Source organism: Camelus dromedarius, chromosome 19, assembly GCF_036321535.1.
Source record: "Camelus dromedarius isolate mCamDro1 chromosome 19, mCamDro1.pat, whole genome shotgun sequence".
NCBI classification, from domain to species: Eukaryota; Metazoa; Chordata; class Mammalia; order Artiodactyla; family Camelidae; genus Camelus; species Camelus dromedarius.
This window is the reverse complement of record NC_087454.1, coordinates 7,428,146-7,452,428: the sequence shown is the minus strand read 5'-3', so window position 1 is coordinate 7,452,428 and position 24,283 is coordinate 7,428,146. Positions and strand designations below refer to the sequence as shown.

General features: G+C 39.0%; 1 long non-coding RNA gene across 1 annotated transcript; it reads right to left on the bottom strand.

Moving 5' to 3' along the window:
* Positions 1 to 5,651: 5,651 nt before the first annotated feature.
* Positions 5,652 to 12,195, bottom strand: LOC135318575 (uncharacterized). Its single transcript, XR_010376739.1, has 2 exons — positions 12,149 to 12,195; positions 5,652 to 5,722 (listed from the first exon to the last, which is right to left on the bottom strand). It is a non-coding gene; the product is annotated as an uncharacterized LOC135318575 (long non-coding RNA).
* Between the last annotated feature and the right edge of the window lie 12,088 nt (positions 12,196 to 24,283).

Here is a 24,283-nt window from a genome sequence, read left to right as displayed (position 1 = left end):
ATTTTGTCCACAAAGAATTTTTGTATATGGTTATGACAGAACAATTTTTTCGAATAATGTCCTACTTGTCAATCAAATTAGCATACTTAGTTGTACTTTAGAATAATTCTGTGTACCATTCAGAAATATATTAAATATACACATACACATATGCATTTATATATGTACGTATCTTTATAAATCTGCAGGCTATAGCCAAAATCAAATGTTTCCATAGCAGTCTCTTATGTGAAAGAAAATTACATTATTCCTTGTCTCTCTTTTAGACTTCATGAAATGTACAAACATGAAAAGTTACCAAAGTTTCCCATATAGTTAAAATAATGTTTCTAAAATAGTTTTTATTTGAAAAACTTACAGTTTACAAACATTAAGATCTGTTTTTACATGCAATTGAAGAGCTAAAAATCCTAACCCTCAGAAGAGAGAAAAGAGACTAAAAACTAAAAGATGAAGAGACAGAGTTACAAAATTACCCAATTGTGTAATTTGAGACTGCCATGAAAACCAAGTGAAACCAGGAAAATCAACAGAGAAGGCTTCAGAAAAGACGTAAACCTCTAGCAGATCTAAACGGACCACAGTGTTAATGGAGCTCAAGCATGAGAGCCTCCACTTGCAGGGATCTCTCAGTTCCAGAGCTGCAGGGTGTTCTAGTTGCCTAAGGGGGTCTCTGAAAATGGGACTCAAATCTCCAAGTTTCTGGTAATTTGCTGTGATTTCTTTTCTCATTCTAATAAATCTTCACATTTGTTCTTAACTCAGTATTCATAATGTTGAACTGTGCTTGCCAAATACGGTTGCTAGATGTTAGACTGCTAGGGATGTGTCAACTGGAAAAAAACTGCACAACCTAAAACTTGAGAGTTATGTTTCATTCAGGGACCTTACTGAGAACTATAGCTCAGGAGAGAGCCTCTCTGATAGCGACGAGGAATTGTTCCCAAGAGGTAAGGGAGGAACCAGGATATACAGGAGTTGTTGCTGAAAAAAACTCCAAAACTCATGTAGTTGAACACCAGAAGATTACTGCTAATCACAAAAACCAGACCTCTCAAGTTAATGATTTTACTGCTTTCCTATGTATGGGAAGATGCAAGAGTCTGGGCTTATTGAAATTATTCCTTTGATATGAATCTTAACCATCTAGGGCCACTATCCTGTTTTTCTCCATCCCAATTTCCCCTCAGGGCGCACCGCTGGGGGTGTCTGTAGTGCTGATGGCTTGATGACGGACAACATTCTTTGTCCACAGGTGCCATAGCGAATACCACAGACCAGGTGGCTTAAACAACAAAAAATTGTTTTCTTACAGCTCTGGAGGCTGGAAGTCAAGGTGTTGGCAGCTCTGGTTTCTTTTGAGGCCTCTCTTCCTCGGCTTGCAGATGGCCCTCTTCTCCCTGTCTGCACATGGTCTTCCCTCTGTACCTGTCCAAATACCAGTCATTTGGATTAGGGCCCATCCCAATGACATCATTCTAACTTAATTACCTCTTCACAGACCCTATCTCCATCTAAGGTCACTTTCTGAGGTCCTGGGGGGTTAGAACTTCAACATATGAATTTTGGGAGGACACAATTCAGCCCATAACACCAGATTTAGCAAATAAAAATACAGAACTCCCAGTCAATGGGAATTTCAGGTAAATAGTGAGTGGTTTTATAGCATTTGTATGTCCCAGGCAGTATTTGGGACGTATAAAATAAAATTATTCATTATTTTTCTGAAATTTGCATTTAACTAGGGGCCCTGTATTTTACTTGACAATTCTACCCCATATTACTTAAGCTTCAGGCAGGGAGAAATATTTAATGACGAAGAGATACTCAATGAGGAAAACCTAAGGACTCATTAGAATGATTTCACTTTAGAATAGACAGAGACTTTAAGGAACCTCCAGGATAATCCCTTGTCAGAACTCAGAACCCCCGAGGCCCAGGGTTACACCACGGCTGGGAGTCCTGAGGCTTCACCCTAACCCCAGGCCAAGCCCTTCCTGAGCTGAGACAGTTACTGGAACCTCTATCTGCGTGCTCCCTTCAGGGCAGCTTCCAGAAGCAAGCCGTGAGTCAACAGGGGTGGGTCTGGCTCTCGCCCTGTCTGCTCTCACACTGACACAGCAGAGTGTCCCGGCCCTATCTGACTGTCCACTTGTCTCCTCCATCCCCAGCTGGAACACACTCTGGGATCTCTCCAGGCCCCACAAACCTGCTGCGCTTGACAGAGGCTGTGGATGGCTGGTTTGGCTGCTGTTTCCACTACAGGAGTTCTTTAGTTACAGAGCCTTTTGAGAATCCAATGAAAGCTATGGATCCTCCAGCCCCCAGAGCTCACAAATGCACCAAGACAACTGTGCATTTAACTTCAGGTGAATCATAGCCCCCCTGAAGCCCAATTTTTGGACACACAGCATTGTGCCATGCTTATGCACTGATACATATAGGGAGGTTGCTGCCCCACCAAAACAGTGCAGCACGTGTGTCCTGAGGATCCCAGGGCACCCACCCCCAGGATGGGGCGTGTCTTGCACACAACACATTCATGGGAGTGGGGAAGCATTACAAGGCATTTCAGGATCCGCTAAGCTGCATTTTTAACAAAGGACATTTCTTAAGAAACCAGAGTTCTCTAATAAGGAACTTCAGGCATCAAGAAGGGCTGACTGGGAAAATCTCTGCGTGTGGAGACATATGCCAGTCCTCCTGACAGCACATCATGTTAGGAATGGCCCACACTGCCTGTGCAGGCTGCCAGTGACAACTGAGAAGAGCTAGCATTCGATGTGTGCTCTTTTATCACAGGCACCGTGCAACGTATTCTGACAACACCTCTGCAAGGCAGGGACTACTATCATCCTCTTTATTCAGGTAGGAACACAGAGGCTACGAGTTTAAAAACTCTGCTCCAAGTCCAGCAGGTTTGCTCCTGGGAGGGTGTGAAGCCACCTCATTATGCACCAGCTTCCATGAGCAATCCACCATTGTCCTTTGCAGGTTCGGTTACAGCTGTCTGGGTTTCGGACAACCAGCTGCCGTGTCTGCTCGGCCCACTCACCACCCTCCTTTTTTGTCCTCTCGGCAAACATCTGGCAGGGGGAAAATTCCATGGGCTGCTTTAGGGCTTAGTTCTCAGAGCATTTGGGAGGAGGTTTAGGGAGATGCTCCAAAGCCTGGTCAAAACAGAAGAATTTGAGTCTACTTTAAAAGTTATGTGGACCAGGGGAGGGTACAGCTCAGTGGTAGAGTATATGGCTAGCATGCACGAGGTCCTGGGTTCTCAATCCCCAGTACCTCCGTGAAAATAAATAAATAAATAAACCTAATTACCTGCCCCCCTTAAAATAAAAGTTACGTGGAATTTACACAGCTTCTTTCTCTCCATAATTTCTTTAAATTAAAGAAGGTATGTGGGTGATTGTCTCAGTAACAGAAGTAAATGAACAAGTCCTGACATTTCAGGGTCTCAAAAAAAAATCACATATATCCCATTCTTTGGACCAGGGATCTGAACCAGAGGATTAGGTGACAGAAAATACAGAATAAACTGTGACTTGGCTTGATCATCTAGACAAAAATGTGATCCAGCAGTAGGGTATTTCCAATCCAGCCATACTGAGCTGAGCCATTTCTCATCTTTCTCTCTCCTCCCAGGCAACAACCTCACATAATTGGCTCCTCCCCTTACAAGGATCCTCTACAAGGAACCCTGCTCTGTGTAAGCAGTAGGAAAACTCAAGCTCTACTCAGAGTCCTCACATTTTAAAAACACAGGTTTTAAACCTCCTCTGTCCTTTTGGGAATTCTCTGCTTAAAACTCTCTGCTTATGATCATTCCAGTGTACACTTTGTGAATTTAAACCTATTGTGGATTTAATGTGGTCTAATGAGCTTTGCTTAGGAAAAAAACTGTTCTTGGGTCACAGAACCACATTCATTGCTGTCACCAGTGAGCTTTTAATTACATGCTTTTGATTACCAGGGCAACGAGGGGAGAGACTGGGTCCTTTGGGTGACCTCATCGCCACCAACAGAAAAACAAGGAAAATAACAGGCATTCCATCTTAGATGGAACATTACTTTTATCCAGTAGGACAGCACATTTGGAGAATGACTTTATCTTAATAATGTTGCTGGATGGCAACTGTTTGCTAATTGGTTTCTGTCTCTTTGTAGACTTCGAACTACTTGAGAAGAGACTGTATTCTTTTGTTTAGAATTCTTTGCTCTACTAACATACACAACACACACACACACACTCTCTCTCTCTCACATTCTATATTACCGAAGACACTACTTTCTGCTGAATTAGGTTTTATTCTTCCTTAAACCTACAGACATAGAAATTTTAAATGTCTTAGGAAAGAAACAGGCATCTTAGAAGCTTCAATAGATCAGGTGTAGTGAAAAGGCAGTTTTTAATCTCTAGGGAAGCAAGAATTTTCCTAGGAACACTCAGATCACAGGTGGCCAACAGGAAGGCCTACGTTTTGACAACAGAAGCAGTAGAGTGCTCTGGATTCAGAGGAAACGTAAAAGACCCAGTTTGTCAGAAGGTCTGTGATACCCAGTAAGCAACAGTGCTCAGGTGCAGCCAAGGCTATCGGTCCCCTGCTCACACCCCTGTGCCTCTGCCACCTCAGTGCACACTGGCCTGACATCCACAGGCCAAGAGAACCTGCCTTGCTTTTTCTGAAACGATCTCTCAGTAAGTGAAGCCTGCTTTGCCCATCTATGAAACAGGCCAGAAGTGCCAAGAAATTAACACTCCTGGGAGCAAGTCTCACCCAACAACCGACCAGAGCTGGTGTGTGTATCAGACAGCCAAGCTTCCTAAAATAATAGCCAGCCACTGTTGTAAAACAAGTGTTTGTTATTATTTCTCATGACTCTGCAGGTGAGAAATTTGGGCAGAGCTCAGCTGGCCTTGGGGCACTGGCTCAGCTGCCTCAGCTGAGGGGCTGCAAGGCCCACGAAGGCCTCCTTCACATGACTGGCACCTGGATACTCCTCTAAGTGGCCTCTTTCTCTCCACACACATCTCATTATTTAGTACCTGAACCTAGATTCTTTACAGGATGGCAGCTGGCTTCCTCAGAGAGTGTGAAAATGGAGGTTTCTGGGTCTCTTCCTGGCTTAGAACTTGCCCAGCCTCACTTCTACCACCTTTTATGGATAAAAGGAAGTCACCAGCCAGCCCCAGTCTCCCCCTGCGAGGAAAGGGGAGGCCTACAGGGCGCGGAGGCCATCTTACGTGGCGTGTGAAGGTCTAGCTCCCTCACCTGTCAGCACGTCAGGTCGTCAGGCTGGGTCACTGGCAGGAAACGCTGCAGCAAGAGTGGGAACTCGCTGACTCCTCCCTTTCCTATCTCACTGCCTCAATCCCTTGATTCATTTCCGGGGATCACCTCCCAAATAAACCACTAAGACTCAATGTCTTTTCTCAGGGTCTGCTTCTACCTAGACACCAGGGATGGCGGATATTGAAAGCATAAATACAAAGGGCTCCTATTTCCTGTTGAAAGCTGTGAGTGGGAATGGGGGCAGATGAGGGAAACTTAGGACAATTTTTCCTTTTCTCCAATTTCACAGCCCTTGGGATAAACTCAGAGACTCAGCGCTAAGAGTGAGGAATTTAAAAGAAGGAATGTTACCTGTGTCTTCTTGTCTCCCACTGACAACATCCTGGGCACTGGAATGTTGGCAGCATCCTCTTCACAACTGGCTTTGGAGACAGGGCACCGTGAGTCACTTTCCACTAAGAGGGTGTGCAGATTCAATACAAATCCTGCTACTAGCCATCTCTAGGTTAGTAAATGTGCCTCCTGTCCAGAGCATGATGACTAATCACTTAGATGTATGATGATTATGACACGGGCTTGTTTTATTGTTTTAATCTCTGAATTGGGAAATGTAAATAAAGCCCAGTTGTACTACATTTAAGAGGCTGTTATATTTTTCATATTTTAACAAACTTTTATATAACAAATGTACCTCAATCTTAAGAGAACTAGCTCTGAGCAGATTTGGATGTTAGCTCTCAGGGACTTTGTTTAGTTCCCAGCTGTGTTTTCAGCACTAAAAGCCAGGTCCCAGCACAGAGTAGGCACTCAATAAATATTTGTTAGGTAAAGGAATCCCTGTACTGGGTAAGGGGTGACTAATGACACAGATAACACTTCTGCAGTTCCTTACCACTCGCCTCATCATTTTCCAGATAATGTAGCAGGGAATAAAGGTATGCTAAATGGGAATAATTATTTTCTGGTACTGATAGGTGATTCAAAGTATAGAAAAAATTGACATCTACATTATTAAGATACAGGAAATTAACTGTTAAATATTTAATGTAAAAAATTTGAAGGTAAAATGTTAGAAAATGAAGGAAGAGGAATATTTAAAAAAATTATACACAGCTAATACAAATCCAAAAGGAAAGTTAAGAACTACCATTGCTGAATAGACTTACATTTTCTTTGACTCTGACCATTTGGAGTTCTACTCTGTAAATTTAATTCACCTTTTGTAGGAGAAGGGTAATTGTTATCCCAAAGTAGCATAGCAGGAAAAACTAGAAGTAACACAGGAAGAGAAAGTGACAGTGATCTTTAAAAGATCAAGATGATATATATTTAGTTCAAACCCAAGACAAAACTGCAAAGTAGGTTATTCCACTTTGGGGCTTCTCTTTCCAGCAAATTCTTTCTCTCAACTCTTACTCCTTGAGTATTTGGTCTTTGTCTAGTGTCCCATTCATTCTACTTTGATTCACTGAATATTACTGAACACTTGCTATGTGCCAGGCGCTGGGCCAGGAGCTGCTGGGAGTACAGAGGGGAACCAAGCAGAAGTGATCTAACCCTCATGGAACTTACGAACTGGAAGAGAAGGTAAAGAGTAATCACAACTGTGATATTATACAAAATAAATACCTACAAAATGTGGTAAGTATTGTACCTGGGTATGAGTTGCAAAAGTCATTTGTCTGCTTTCAACATTTGAGCAAACTTGTATTATATACATACATACTCAATTAAAAATCATGTTTTCTATATTAAAACATTATATATTTTAATAAACAGTCTTAGCTATACCTACCTACCTGACATTATAGTTCTCCAACGGGCCTAGCTGGGTAGCACCCAAAGGACTGACCAGTGCCATCCAACTCCATCAAAATATTTTTACTATATTTTAGTCCCTGGGTATTCTATTTTCTGATAATGGAAACCATGATAAGTCATTACTGGCTGATAGAGAGTTATTTTATTGCCCCTTTTCCAGAGAAGCAATAACATCAACAAAATGAAATAAATATTTAAAGGAGTTTCAGGTTCTGAGGACCAGCCAGGGATTATTTGGGGACAAGAACTGCTTGACACCCTCTAAATAACATCATTCAAGTCAATACAGGCTCAGACTACCTATAAGACTGTTGTATGGTAATGCAAAGCATTCCTTTAGTGCTTCCGCTGTGCTGTGCACTCAATAATATCTTCGTAGTTGGAAAAGAGACAACACAGGCTTCCCAAAGGATTTGCTTATGTGATTTTTCTGAGGGTGATCTCTCTCCACAGTAGTTTCTGTACAATGAACCTGCCAAGGCATCTTAAGGGAAGTTTGACTGTCTGACAGAGCTCAGCTACAGACTTTGGCAGCAACCATGGAATAGAGAGACATTTCACATTTATTCTTTGGAAATCCCGAGGCAAAAATATTCCTCTTCCTTCCTTTGGGCTCTACGAAATATCCTATTTGACTTCCTCTCCAGCAAGCTGTCTAACTCACACTTTTAAATTCACCTCTCACATCCATTTCCTCCAGAAAGCTTTTCCTTGGCCAAGATAAACTCTCCTAAATTGTGTTAAACCATGCTCATTACTCTAACATTGCAGTTCTCACATGTCATGGGTTATTTTCCCCACAAAAATGGCCATGATCGCCCCAGTGTGATCTGCTTGCAGGTGTTCTTGTGTTTACGCATTTAATTTCAGTTTTGAGTTTGCTTATTACTATTGTTTCTTATGGTGCTGAATGCACATTGCTACTCTCAATAAATTGTAAATTAATGTTTTTGCTATCATACATGATTATTATGCAATTCACCCATCATCATCATTATCATCATCTCTGAATGGAGGTGTAATCATAAGAACCCTTTCAAATTCCTCAGCCTCATTTGTGCTCACATACAGTTTATCATATTCTTTTCTTTTTAAAAGCTTTATTGTTTTTGAAAAATTGCTGAATGTTCGTTGTTAAAATTCAAGCAACATGGAAATAACATAAAGTAAAAATCACCCTAGATTCTGCCATTCAGAGGAAACCATTATTAAAATTTCAATGAACATCCTTTCAGACATTTCCCTATTTTATATACACATGTAGATACATGCATATCATTTTGTATAAATGGAGTGTAACTATTTATACTGTTCTATGTATTTTATTTATAGTCACTATTGAACTTTTTTCCATGTCAGTTTATAATTTATTCCTCATTTTAATGTTTTCATAGATCCTTACAGACATGTCCCATATATAACCCTTTGCTGTAAATATTTATGTTGTTCTGCAATTTTTTCTAATCTAAACAATGATATAGTGAAGACTCTTGTGCATATAATATTTTGCACTATGACGTATCTCCTTGGGGTAAATTCCTAGAAGTGAAAATAACTGGTGTCAAAGGATTCACACAATAATATATTTTCATACATATTTTGATACTCATGACAACTGGCTGTAATCAATTCACACTGACAGCGCAGGAGAGTTTTCTACTTTGTCTTCCGTCATAACATCATCACCGAGCCTGAGAATATTTTGGCGGGGTGGGGGTGGGGGGGCTGCTAATTCCCGAGCTGAGTGAATAATAAATTAGCAGCAGTTTTTAGACATTGCTTTCTTGTCAGCATTGTGGAGGTTATCACCTTCATTTCTCTTGTCACTATTCTGCTCCTTTGTTTTCATCATCTGAATGAGATGATTTCACTGAATTATCACACACAAGGATTTTATGACAGTCAATTTATATGAGCACCTGAACCCATTATACAGCATAATTCATACTTGATATGACGTGACAGTTGCTAGCTGACTGCACTGGCATTCCTTTAGAGAAGACAATTGCTCAACAGGAATCATTCTGAATCAATTAATCGAGCCACAGTTCAGCTGTAATGCTGTGACAGTCTGTCACCAGGAAAAAGGAAGTACTAGAACATTCGGCCCCATACCTGTGCCCACATAGTTTTACACTGCTGAGCTCATGAAGGCCATTAGGTCGACAGGAATGTTATCCATCTAACACCCTCAGCCTCCCACAGTGGATTTGGGAAAAGCAGGCTCTTTTCCTTTGATTTTTATCTGCTAGAGTGGGTATAGTGAATTTAAATACATACATCTATATATATTTCTGTGGTAAGAATATAATTGGATGAGTGTATAGCAATTCATGAAAAATAAAAAATTGATTTCTGGTGTGACTATGACCTTGGGAAATTAGAATATGTTAATTAGCTATGAAATCTGCCTTAAGGGTCTCAGAAAAATGAGATTTGAAAAGGTATACAGGAATAAAGAGATATTTTAGAAATGATGGTGGGGACTTCAGTAAAGGACACAGACCAGGTCTCAAAAATTTAATGGATTTTTCTCCTATGTCAGATCCAGCGTCTTCTTAATCACTGGCTTTGCCTCTACAGCCTTGAAAATAATCTTCTCTGTGGTCTTAATCAAGCCAACTCAGACTCATGGGCCATCCATAATCCCAGTACTAATGTCTGAGTCCCACCCTTGGAGATTCTGAATTCCCTTTCTGGAATGTGGCCTGTGCAGCAGCATTTTAAAAAAGTGACATGAAGTCAAAATTACAAAAAAACTGATTTGGATGAAGAAAGACATTCAATATGAATGATCAAATGCAAAGTATTTTTGAAACTCCTTCAGTTTTTTTCTGTATCTCATTCAATCCAACCAGTTAAAAATCCTCCCGTTACTCTAAGTACTTACATATCTTTTACATTTAAAAGCAGCTACATTACCCATGAATTAAGAGAACAGACTTTTTACAGTGAAAGGATACCGTACAGGTAATTTTCCTATTGCTACTCCTGACAGGGTAAATCTAGAGTAGGAGTTCTCAAACATCACTATGCATATGAACCACCTGGGGAGTTTATTAAAACTGAGATTACCAAATCAAACTCCTAGAGATTAGGATTTCAAGGCTGGGAGGAAGCCTGGTAATCTGCTTTTGCATTGTGCACCCCAGTGATTCCGAATTCAAGGGATTATGAACCACACTTTGCAAACACTGAATTGTAGGGTCTAGACCTGCTATAAACTGGATCGTGGTTCCCCATTTAGCAGACTTTCTGAAGACCTGGAAGAGCAATTTAAGAAATGTGAAAATGACTGTAGCATGCTTTCTTTTGTTTCCAACAAACAGGCTCATATATAAATTCTCACTTATCCTTACTAGCCTTCAGATAGCTGCCTGAAGTTCACTGTCAAGGAAGAAATGCATAGAAGGGAAAACAATCATATACAGCTCAAAGTTTAAAAGGGTAAAGGGTATGAGAATGAAGGAAACGATGCAAATAAATGTGGGACATGTAAATTGACTAGAAGAGATACAGAGAAACAGAAAACAAACTTTTGTTTTATCTGCCAATGGCAGGCAGGAAGGTAAAATAAAATCTAACTCGGGATATTTCAGGTAGCACACAATTGATGAAACACCCATTCAAAACTGGCTTAAGCCAAAATCAATGTATTGACTCAATTACTAGGAAGACTAATAATGGGCAAGGGTAGCTTCAGGCATTACCTTCTTTAGGCTTTAAGTATATTGTCCTTTTGCTCCTTTCTATGGCACTCTCACCTTTGAATTAGTCCTAATCCAGGTAGCGTGTGTTGCTGTCAGTAGATCCAGACTTTCTCCAGATGGTCCAAGCAGCTACAAGTGTTAAATCTTCATGTCATTAAAACTAGTGGAAAAGAAAGTCTGGTTCTCTACCTTTCCCAGTTGGCTCCCTAAAACCTATTATTGGCTGTGAATATGAACCAATCATTATGGCCAGGGCATGGGATTTACTTACTGGCCTAAAGACCAAGGTGACCCCATTGCTGGGGCTGGCAGTGGACTCAACTCTATCTGGAGGCACATGGACTGATGAGGGAGTGGCGTGATTTTCCAGAGGAAAGTCTGTTAGCAAAGAGCAGGCAATGTATGTGGTCTACTTAGTGACTAAAAACCTTGACTGTCCGTTGGAAGTAATGTTCACTGAAAATCATCTTCTCCACGGCAGTCAGTTTGCTTCAGAGCACATCGAAACATCTTTGAGAACTTAAGGAGTAAGAGCTACTTCAAGATTTTTTCCTGTACAAAAAAGGATGAGGCCTGAAGCAAAGGATTATGGGCTGACAACTTGGTTTTGACCCCCCTGAGCAAATGTGGGATTAATTTAAATTTAACAAAAGACAGAACTTAATAACTAAAGGTTTCCTGTTCCTCAAACCCCAGAAAATATAAATTGGCATTTCTGTTGACATTTTGAAGCATGAAATGTGCACAGAAGAGTGAGAAGTGATTCCTGTGTCAAAGAGAAGTTTACAGAATTTCCATACATTCCCCGCTCCCTCAGCCTCCCAACTTCCAAAGCATGTCTAGAAGACAATTCAAAATAACACATCTTCCTAAAAAGTAGCCATAGCCCAAATAAGCACATTTTTATGAGTTTCTTCATCTATTTCAGCTGTCATTTAAGGGCCTTTATCTCCATCTTGTCTGCATTACTTCTTGTTGGTTTAAAAATGTCCCTTTTCTGACAAATTCTACAGTTATTTGTTAAATTCTATTATTACTTGTTCTAAAAATGATTTATAGAGACGTACAGAATATGTAATTATTTATATCTTAATACATTAAGACATAAGATAAAAATAAAAGAGAGTGATCTAGTAAAATAAAAATAAGTACCGGGAAAATCAAATCAAATCAAAGGAGATGTTAGTCTACAATAGGTGGGCCACTAAGAAGGGCACAGCTTTCAGAAAACCACGGATATGACATGACTGTGAACTTTCCAGTAGCCAACAAAAAAAGAGGAGATGCAATTATTTATCTGATTCATAAAATACTTACAAGGTCAAGACATAACTTTTCCTGCTACTATGTGCTAAAAGAATTTCTTTCCACGGGTCCTTGGCAAGAAGAACCTGTATAATGATTCAGTGGATGGAGTCCTTGGTTAGATCAAGAAAGCATGTCCAACACCAAACTTCACAGGTTTGTTTCTCACAATGCACGTAAAAGCAGGCTGATACTATAATCACAAAAAAAAAAAAAAAAAAAAAAAGGACTATTAAAAGAAGTTCTATGGTGCTAAACAGAAAAGAGCAGAGTTCAACCTGATGGTCTGGCTTAATCCTGGAGAAAGTTTAAATTACTCAGAGGAGTAAACTGCATGTATATCAGGCAACCCTCAGTAAATATTATTTCTCTTTCTGGACTCTTAACAACATTGAGTAGCAGTAATTTTGAGGTTAGCTATATTGTTAATCTCCTCACAGAAGTCCTGGAATGTCTTAATTATTAAATATAAATCTATGTACTTTAAAAGTCAGCCTAGTTGAGGGGTGGGCTGCTATCACTTACGAACTTTCAGAAGTCTATTGGAAAGCTAGCTACCTTCAGCCTACTTTTGTGAGCCTGAATACTCCTTGAAAAATATTTTGGAAGTCAAGTTTCTTTCTACTGATACGAACTTTCTGATAAACTTAAAAAGAAAATTTGCACACAATTCATGGGCTTTAAAATCAGTTTACAAATCTTATTCTATTTCAGAAGTCTAGCAAATTTTATCAGTTACTTTCAAGGGATTTTCGAATTCAGTTTGGTTATGTTTATACATTTAGCCAAAATGTTTAAACCTTCAAACATTGCATTTATAAATTTGACATGTTTAATTCTGTCTTAAAATACATGTATTTCAATTGTCCCCAAAATTGATACTGGACAGATGAGACTGATAGCAGTTTTTAGTCCCACACACTCACAGACTGAGGGAGAATATTGCACACCATGCAGGGCTACCAGGGGGTTGCACATGGGAACAGAGTGAACCACCAAGGGCTGGAGGCAGGCATTGCAGTATCAAGAGGACGGGTGCCCCCTGGTTCCCACAGGATAATGTGATTGGTTTGTTTGAATAATTCCACAGCTGGCAGGGAACTGAAACCTACTACTCAGGGATATGCAAGAACTACAGCTGTTCCTCTTGGTAAGAAGGGTTGTTTGGCTAGGGGACCTTATTAACAATAGTAGAGTGGGGAAGGGAACTTGTGGTTAGGCCAGATGAGGCCTTCTCAACTTCACCAGATGTTAAGTCAGCACATAATATTGGTCCTTAATCTAGGTGTCACACCACATTTTGATTATTTTAAATTTACCGAGGTTGTATTATGACTCAGGATGTGGTCTATCTTGGTCTGTGTTCCATGGACACTTGAAAAGTGTATTCTGCTGTTAGATGAAATGTTCTATAGATGTCAAATAGATTCTGCTGGTTAATAGTATTGTTCAGTATTTCAATATCCATGTTGATTTTTCTATTTGTACTATAAATTGTTGAAATAGAGATGTTAAACCTCCAAATAATTGTGGATTTGTCTCTTTCTCCTTTCAATTCTATCATTTTTTGCTTTATAAATTTTACAGCTTTATTGTTTGGTGTGTACACATTTAGGATTATTCTGGCTTCTTGGTGAAACTTTTATTATAAATAACCCTTCCTGTCTGATACTCTTCTTTGTTCTACAGTTTACTTTATCTGACATTTACATAGCCATTCCTGATTGTTTTTTGATTAATGTTTGCATAATATATATATTTTCCATTCTTTTTACTTTTAACATGACTTAGATCACTACATTTGAAATGCCTTTCTTACAGACAGCATAGAGTTGGGTCAAGCTTTTTTCTTTTTTATCCATTCTGTCAAGCTTTGCCTTTTAATTGGTGTATTTAGACCATTTACATTTACTATAATTATTGATTTGTTAGGCTTCAGTCTGCCATTTTTAATTTTGTTTTCTTTTTGTTCCCTTTGCTTTCATTACTTTTTCTTGACTCTGGGTGTTAACTGTACATTTTTAGAATTCATTTCTATTGATTTATAGCATTTATGACGGTATCTCTTTGCAAAAAACTTAAGTGGTTGCTCAAGGTATAAAATTATACACACATGACACATTTCACAGTCTACTGGCATTACCATTTTATCAGTTTGAGTGAAGTGCAGAAACCTTACCTTCCTTTACATTCTCTTACCCTCCCCCATTTATAATATAATTGTCTTAAAACTTCCTCTACCTTCTTTTAGAGCCATATGAAACAGTGTCGTAATTTTTGTTTTAGTCCTCAAACATGATTTAAAGGACTTGAAAGAAGAAAAGTCTATGGTATTTGCCTGTATTTTTGCTTACTGTATTCTTTCTTTCTTCCTGATATTCCATGATTCATTCTTTTATTGTTTGCCTGTTTAGAGAGTTTCTTTTGGCCATTCTTTTAGGGTAGGTTTGCTGGCAACAAATTCTCTTAGTTCTTCTTCAGCTGAGAATGCATTAATTTACCCTTCATTCCTTAAGGATATTTTCACTGAAGATAGGATGCTGAGTTGACAGTTTTTTTAATTTCAGCACTTAAAAAATTGTGGCATTCCTTCTGACCTCTTTGGTTTATGATGAGAACTCCACTATCCTTTGAATTGTTCTTTCCCTACAGGTAAGGAGTTGTTTCTTTCTTCCTACTTTTAACATTCTTCTGTGTTTTTAGCTTCCAGAAGTTTGACTATATGTTTCGGTATGTATCTCTTTGAGTTCATCTTGTTTAGAATCCACTCAGCTTCTTCAAGTTGTAGGTTTATGTCTTTTGCCAAAGTTTGAACATTTTTAGCTATTATTCCTTTGAGTATTTTTTTCAGTCCCACCTTCCTTCTCCTCTCCTTTCAGGACTCCAATGACATAGACATTAGATCTCCGGTTAATAATCCTACAGATCCTTGAGATTTGTTCATCTTTTTCTCAGTCCATTTTCACTCTTTTGTTAAGACTGTATAATTCCTTCTCTATCTTCAAGTTTACTTCATTCCTTCTTATATTTCCTCCATTCTTCTTTTGAGCCCATCCATTGAGTTTTTAATTTTAGTCACTGTATTTTCAGTTCTAAAATTCCCATTTGGTTCTACATTATAGCTCCTATTTCTTTGCTGAAACTTTCTACTTCTTAGCTGAGATGCTTTTTTTTTTTTCATTTCTTGAAGGATTTTTATGATAGTTCCTTTATAATCTTTGTCAAAACATTCTAACATGTCTGTCATCTCAGTGTTGGCATCTATTAATTGTATTTTTAATTCAGTATGAGATCTTCCTGTTTCTAGGTATGAGTGATTTTAAACTGAAACTGAACTGTGTGAGTATTATGAGATTTTTTGGATCTCATTTAAGTCTTTTCTTTTAGCAAGATTTTTCTGACACCACTTTGGGAGAAGATTCAAAGAGACCTGTTATTGCAGGTGGGTGGAGAAGTCCAGGTTCTTCACTCAGCCTCTGTTGACATCCAAGGGAGGGGACTCCTCATTATTGCTGGATTGGTGGGTGTTCTGGCTTCCCCTAGGCCTCCACACATACCTTTGTGAGTACTTCTGAGAAGGGGAGGATTGTATTACTGCTCCACATGTGATCTTCACTGACAGCCTGGTGGAGGGTGGCCTCATTACCACTGGGTGGTGGTCAAAGTCCTGATTCTTCTCTGTGCTTCCTCAGATATCACCCCATCAGGAAGCAGGAGAAGTGCCTTACTATAGAATGGAAGTGAGATTCCAGAATCTCCACTTGGTCTATACTGATACTCAAGGGAGGCACACATCACTGCCCATTGGGGATGGAAGTCCTGGGTTCCTGCTCAACCTTCTCTGCCATCACCCTTGGAAGGAGGTTGGGGCATCTCATTACAGCTTGACAAAGATAGAAGTCTAGGTTCTCAACTTAGCCTTTGCTGGTGTGGGTGGGGTATGGCCACAGATTTTTTTTCCACTTGTGGTATTTGACTATAGTAGAGTGCTTTTTTTCTAAAAGTTTTTGGTCTTGCTAGACTGCCCCTTTTCTGGTCCTTTGGCTCAAGAGACCAGACTTTTGTAGGGGCTTTTAAAAATTCTGCGTTTGTTGATATTTCTGGGTTGTTGACTTCTTTACCACCCAGTTTGGAATATACGGAGCAAAAAGAAAATGTAGGGAACTTACCACAATGTCAATCCTTGGGAGCTGAGGTTACTAGCTGTTCTACCTTCTTCTCTCCACCTTTTAGAGTCTTCTGCTTATATTTATTTCATATATAATGTACAGGGTTTTTAGTTGTACTTAGTGGGAAAAATAGGGAAAAGTATGTCTACTCCATCGTTCTGTAAGTGGAAGTGCCCCATCAAGTCCTTTTGATTGTACCCCTTAATTAGAGGAAATCCTTGGTTTTCATAAGTATTGGGTTCCCATGTAAGAAGTCCCTAATTCCTGAATACACACTAATTATAAATATAGCATACCATAAAATATATCTCATATTTTCAATATATTTTACAGTAGTATGTATTGTATACACAAAATACTATAGAACAGATTAGATTTTATCACATACACACACATATATATGTATGTGTGGGTGTATATATATACACACATACATACATACATACATATATATATATGTATATATGTTATTAATAATACAAAATATACTCTGTGGAAGCAATGAGGTGCTGATGAGGTTTCCTGCCATGGGGAGAATAATGTGTGATGGCTCCAGCTGCCATCCCTTGGATCCACCATCACATTCACACTAAGTCCATGCTTCCTGTGGGCTGCTCCCAGCTAATGACTGAGCACAATAGGGATACTAACACAAGCCCATTCCTGAGATCTTGGGGCTCCTCTGATTGGTGACATTGATTCAAAGACTCCTCAACAGTCTGACTGAACCTTTCTTGGAACTCTGCTACATTCCAAGACTCTTTCTACTCAATCTGCCTTTCTTTTTCCCTCCTCCATGAGTGTCAGATCTGCACTGCGGTCTGAAGGCTTTGCCTGTACACTCTGGTTCTCTCCTTTCTTCCTCACAGGCATTTTCCTCATGTACAGCCAGTCTCACCTTAACGTATACTTTTTGGAGGACCCAAGCTAATACAATCATCCAGTGTTTTATATATCTAGATCTAAATCTTTGATCTAGATCCAGATATAAGTATAGATCTAGATGATCTAGTGTTACAGTACATAACACTATATAACAGATAAAACTATGAATATAAATACATGTGTCAAACAGGACAATTTGACAACTACCAATATCACTGATGTGACAGTTTTATCTGTTATGTGTAAGGTATACAACAGGGATAATGTAGCTTATCAACATGTCAACCCACATGCCCAAACATGGTTCAAATTCATGCCCCATAAACATTAGATTCTTATGTCATCAAACTTTACAGTTAATCATAGATTTCTAAAAAACAAAGGTCTATACAGTATTGTCTAATAGAACTTTCTATAAATGTTGATATGTCTTATATCTTCGCTGTCCAATAAAGTAGACATTAGCTAAGTGTGACTATTGAACACATGAAATACGGTCAGTGTGACTATGCAATTTTTAATAATACTTAAATTTTTAATGATATTTACTTTTAATTAATTAAAATTAAAATTTAAGTAGCCACATTTAAATTTAAATATGGTAGCTAGTGGCTACCATATTGAGTGTGGGCCGTAGTAGTTCACAAATCCTTACCCTACCTCCATCCCAAGGATCACTGACTGAGTCAGGCCTTCATGCTCACATATCTGGACTATTACATACAATAGCTTTCTAAATCTTTTCCATGTTTACCATTTGGCCTTTAAGTTGCCACCAGGATGTTTGCTCTAAAATACAAAATCATGTCAATTCCCTTAAAAAGAAAAAGCATCCCAGAATCTTGGGACTGTGACTTACTCACTTGCTGTATTCTCTCCATTTCCCCTACACCTGGCACCATACATACCTGGCAGCTTTTAGGCCTAATAAATGTCTATTGGGAGAAAAATGAACATATTTTGACAGTAAGGCATTCTCAGGATAGCTTGCCTTAAATTACCCTATTTTGGAGGGTTTAAGGCCTTTTGGCAAGGTAATGAAAGATTAATTTGGGGAGGTAACCTAAACAGATGTCTATCCTCCACTTCCCCACCTCCACTCCCCAAAGCATAATCTTTATGAGACTTATTACATGCTGGTGAGCGGAACTTCTTTTCAAGCATCCATCACAGTGTATTACCAACACAGTGGTAAGGGGAAGAAATGTATTTCTGTACCTCTCCCAAAATGGCCCTTTGTGAAACACCACCATGGAACCATGGGTAAATGCTAAGAAAATACAGTTTTCAAGAAGGGAAAATCACATTTGCAAAACATATATGCAATTTTTTAAGCCCAGTAAATCATTTCACTAATAAATCTATTGTTTTCCTTAGTAAAGCTTTCCCTGTTCTTCATAAGGCAAAACATGACGCAAAGGACTACTGTCAATAGCAAAGCTTATTTAGCTTAAACGTGACCCCCTCCCCCCATATATTTTTAGTATTAGCAGTAATTCCACGTCTCAGGGACAAACACACACACACAAACACACACACACACACACACACACCCCAGCCATGAGTGTATATTTGAATACAGAAGGTCTTCAGATGAGCACATGGAGTTTTCTCTCTGCCTCCCCTCCAGCTACCTCCTGTTTTCATCCCATCAGTGGGTCTTCCCATAAGACAACATCCCCTCTCTGCAATCACAGTCTTCTCTATAGGAGATGCACTTGGTTTCTCAGCTCAGTGAACTCACCGTGTTTCAGGGAGGAGGATTTAATTGCAGGGTTTCACATTTTCAAAGAAAATGTTTAGACTGGGAGGGATCAGCCATATTAGAGAAATGTGGCTTGCTCAAAAATGAGTGGCATAAATCCCCTGCTTTTTGCTAGCAGGGATCTCAGGGAGAAACTCTCTGGCTTTTATTGAAATAATCCATATTTGATTACTTTTTTTTTCAAACAAGTGCTTGATTTACTTGGAATCCAGTTGTGAGGTCTGATGCACAGTCAGATAAGTCTGCAACTGCACATGTGGTTCATGTGCACGTGATGGGATAATCCTATAACTTACTGCAAAGCTGGCTCCTAAATATTTTTGCACACAGCAATAACATTTAATTATTTTGTAACTTGCAATTATGACTCTGACTGTTCTAAATCCTTTGCCTTGCTTCACCATTAGTGACAAAGTTGTACTGTTTTAATTCAGCTCAGGCATGAAAGATGATATTATTACTATTATCATCATCATCATCCTTTACTTGACCAGAGGCTAAGGAAGACATTTGTCTAATAAAGCCAACAGCAAATGGCAGGAAGCAAAATGTCACCCACAGGGGCCTGTTTATTGGAAGCACACTAACGTAAAGTGGGAAGAAACAGCACCACCTGCAATTATACATCAAGCTCTCATTTTCCATTCTGGTGCATCAACATTCAGCCAGTAAGTCTCACTTTCTTGTGCATCTCACTAGCTTTATGCTTCAGTTCAGACAGCAGAATTCCCCAACTTGGCCTCCCACCATCCTTTAACTTTTTGTCATAACTGCATAGCAAAGCTGTTATTATCTTCCTCCTTTAAAAAGGCCCAGTGGAAGTTCCTTACCCCATCTGTTAGAAACCGGATGTGCTTATTGGCAGACTGACGCATATAATGCTGCCATGTATACATTTATTTCCATTGTGAATGTCTTTACTTGACACATTTTGAGGAGAGCAAACTGTTACACTGGGGCAGATTAATGATTTCCTTGTCAATGGGACAGTGATGTAAGGTTGTAATAAGGACATATTTGTAAAATCTCTGCATGCTTGAAAAAGGCCAGATACAAAAGAGTATATACTATCTGATTCCTCCTGTACAGAGTTCAAAAAAAAAAAAAAAAAAAAGCAGAAAAAGAAAACAGGTGTTAGAAGTTAGGGTAGTGATTACTCCTGAGGGGCCAGACTGGGAAAGAGCATGAGAGGGGCTTCTGGGTGCTGAGCATGTCCTGTTTCTTGATCTGAATAATAGTTACATGGGTGTGGTCCCTTTGTGAAGATGTATGGAGCTGTACACTTAGGATATGTGCACTTTTGGCTTGTATGATATACTTCAACCAGAGGTTGACATTTACACTAAACCATACTAAAAATATGCTAAAAAATGTTCTCCATACAGGTCGTCAGAATAGTAAGTATTTGAGGGTTTGGATCTAAGGGAATCTGCATATAGAACACAGGATGTTCTTGCTGTTTTTTGTCTTTACCATGTCTTATGACTATTAAACACCAAAACAAGACACTCTAAGTGACCAGTCACAGTCCTTTTTCTGAGACCATAAGCCAATTGCTTACTTTCCAGGTATAAAAACATGAATAAAATGCAATAAATTTTCTAAAAAGTACTCTACGGCCGAGGGAGCTCCAGGAATAAACGCCAGGGCCTCTACCCATCCAGAGAGCCATTTTAAAGAATACTTCCAGCCACCCTCAACCCAACTGCCACCAAATGGTTGAGCTGAAGGGGAAAAATCCATGCGTACTGCAAAACCCGAGAGCAGGAAGTCAGAAAGCATGGGTAATGATATTTACTCAGAGCCGGATTCACATCCTACTTAACTCCACAGGAATTCTCAACAGTTGGTCTCAACAACTCCAGCAATTCTGAGCCTCATTAACCTATTTGCAGGTGCTCTGCTTTCTGAGCTGCCTGTGTTCAGAGGAAAAAACATTTTCAAAATCCTCTGATGCAGCCTGCCGCCTCAGTTCTGAGGTAATCATGACGTTTTTCAGGGCTCTTAGATAGGAAATGAAAGCTTTGGGTGATTCTAAAGTGGCAAGTTTTAAAATTAGTAATCCAATCAAACATTTAATGTGAAACACACTGTAACTGGAGAGAGACATGCTAAGTAAACAGTCTTCTTGAATGGGTGGGCAAACCTGCCTAGGCTACTATTTATGAAATTAAGCTGTGCTAAAACTCTCAAATATCTAAACCATTGAGGACAGACAAGAGAGAATGAGAGCATTTCCTCATGTCCTTCCTTTATTTCTTAGGACATATGTCTGTATTTTTCTGCTGAATCTCCAACTGGGATTCCTGAGTTAAACTGCTCTGTCCAATGAGGCTAAACCCTAGGGAGCTGGGCAACTCTTGTTCAGTGAATTCTATTATGGGTTGCCTTAGAGAATCACATTATTTCTAAAGTGCAAGAACTGCAAAATGTTTTGCTGGGTACACTTCTTTTTGAGACATTTTAGGATTTGCAAATTTCCCTCTTTTCCTCTGTAAAAGATTTAGTCTTGAATTCACCCTTTATAGTGGGGTCTCTGCTATACCATAACTTTGTTATAACAAGGTCTTTCCCAGAATTTGCAGGAATGAATTTCTTGGACACAGGTCAAGACCATCCTGCCGTATGCTAACTTCTATGCTGCCCAAAAAGGGGTTGGAGACAGTCTGTTGGCTATTAATCACCATTCTGCTCTAGTTTCTAAATATGTCCTTACTAAGAGTCACCTTACAAATAACCTCTCTCAGGAATATTTAAGAACTAACTCTTTTGATATCTTAAAATCTGAAGCTTTCCCTGAGAGTGTTTAGGTAGAAGCTTAGACAATCCAGGGGAAATGACTCGACCATATTTTTGTGGACTTGGAAGGAGGGTGGTCAATCATACTCTGTTTTCTTGGAGGAAATATGGGTTCTAGTTCTTAGCAGAGCAAGGGTTGGGACACAGGTCTGTGGATTCTTATTCCAGAGATGCTACCACTAGATCAGACCCCATCTTGTCATGTATTTATTGTTGCAAAACCAACCTATACCGATCTTCTGGAAGCTGGAGTAAATAATCTGCAAATTCTTGGCAGTCACAGGATTACAGGATTAAATATAGAGACAGGTAGCACTGCACAGAGACTTGGCGTTTTTCTGCCAATACCCTGCACAGATTCCTTGTTGGATTGAAAGAACCACTGAAAAGTTAGGAGACTATTCTTTGCTGCTATGCCTTCATATTGGTCTCTTAGTGCTACTTTATTCACATAACACTGACCCTACATCCTGTAAACAGCTTTCAATATATTTAGTAGTACTGAGTAAAGCAAAACTAGATGGAGAAATGTTTACCTCACCAAAAGAAATAGCCTTTGTTTTGTTCGAAAGGACAGTCTGAAGTAGATTTCATCAGTTTTGCATCTGAAGGAATATAACTTGACTTTGATGGTTCAGATGTAGCTTCCATTAAGAGGAGTAAAGTTCAGGCTTCATGCTGAGGAGAAAATAACTATGTATATCTGAGGCTGCTTTGCCTAGAAAGAGGAGAGAAATGAGTTAGGTGATACTGTGATTGAAGACTGTACACCAAGGAAGATGACTGCCTACCTAACTGATGAAAGACACGTGTGGCTGAGTGAATCAGCTTTTGCCATCGACCTGAGCTAACTGCTTCATCTGTGGTGTGAACTACAACTTTTGGGTCTTTGGCCACTTGTAACATAAACTGATTATGATCTATCTGTTGGATCCACTGAATATTTAGACGTATCTAAAGTAACTGTACTGTGAAATAAAAGGTAAATTAATCATTGCCTTCAGTGAAACAACTTTAGTTTGAAGCTCAGATAAAACCTTTCAGCTCATCTCAGCATACAAACCAATCCTCATGAAGGCCTACAAACGGCACACAATCTGGCCCAGGCGACAGCTTGCACCACCCTCTTCCTTGCTTACTCTGTCCTGGCAGTCACAGCCCCGCAGGGTCACTGAACACCCCAAGTGTGCACCCCTCTTCCTCAGGGTCCTATTGTCCTAGTTGCTCCTTTTGCATGGACCATCCCCCCAAACTCCCATACTTACCTGGCTCACCTTTTCACTTCCTTCTTTCTTCACTCAAATGTAACCTCAGCGAGGCCTACTCTGCCCACTCGTTTAAAATGACACACACTTCTGCTTCCCCCTCCTACTGAATACGGAATTGACTGCACTCATCTCCGCAACCACAGTCTGCTTGAATTTTTCCCCAATGCACTCTCACTATTCTAAAAAGTTATAATACTCATTTAGTCACTGTGTTGACTTTAGATTGTCTCCTTTTTCTCCACTAGAATTTAAGTTGTCAAAGCAACAGGGATTTTTATTTGTTTTGTCCACAGATGAATCTGAAGAAGCTTGAACGATGCCCAACACAGAGCAGTCACTCAGTATATATTTGCTGAATAAATGAATGAACAGTTGAATCTGTTTGAACATTGGTAAAGAACTGGGTGCACAGAAAACTAAGCAGTAAAAATGTGAGTTGATCACTACCACCTTTAGAAAAAACCAAAAAGTTGTCTGAGAAAGGAAATACAAGCTTAGTTCAGAAATGAACAGTATTTATATGATCAAAATAAGTGCTGAATATTGATTAAATAAACATTTTAGCTTTATTGGGAAGGTGAAGAGAGAGGAGGGAAAGGTGATACTGATGTGAAAGAGCTAAATCCTGACTTACTAAACAGAAAATAAACAAATAATGTCTAAAATTAATAACTGAGAAATCTCAGAGAAATTATGTTAATTTAGAAAAATGGATGTAAATACCAGAGATACAATGAAAATGTCAAAGTATTGTTTCCAGGAGAGTGGGGAGGAGTGGAGTTAGGGACTGATGTTTTTTGTTATAAAATACATTACTGTTTGAGTGTGTGCATACTACCTTGATAGAAATAAAAATAAGCATTTCCTACAAGTACCTTTTTCAGAAGGTACTACATTTCTTTCCATATTCTTTTTAACTTTTCTCTTAAAAGAATACTTTTAGATAATTATTTCTATTTATTCTATAAAATGTAATATTAGATATCAAAGTATTAAATTACTAGATTAGTGAAAACCTATTTAAATTGTTTTAAGTACATCTCAGAGACAATGGCTAACTATTTTCAATGTTGGCTGGATGTTAAGATTTTTAAAATAATGTGTTTGCAGGGTTAAGTTTCAATTTGCTATTATTAGCAAAGATGTAGCTTAATATCCAAAAAAGGAGAAAGTAAATTGAAGAAAAACAAATAAGTGAGTTCAGAAAATGTGAGGATTTTCTTTTGGCTGAAAGTTACAATGTCATTTAAGCCAGTCAATG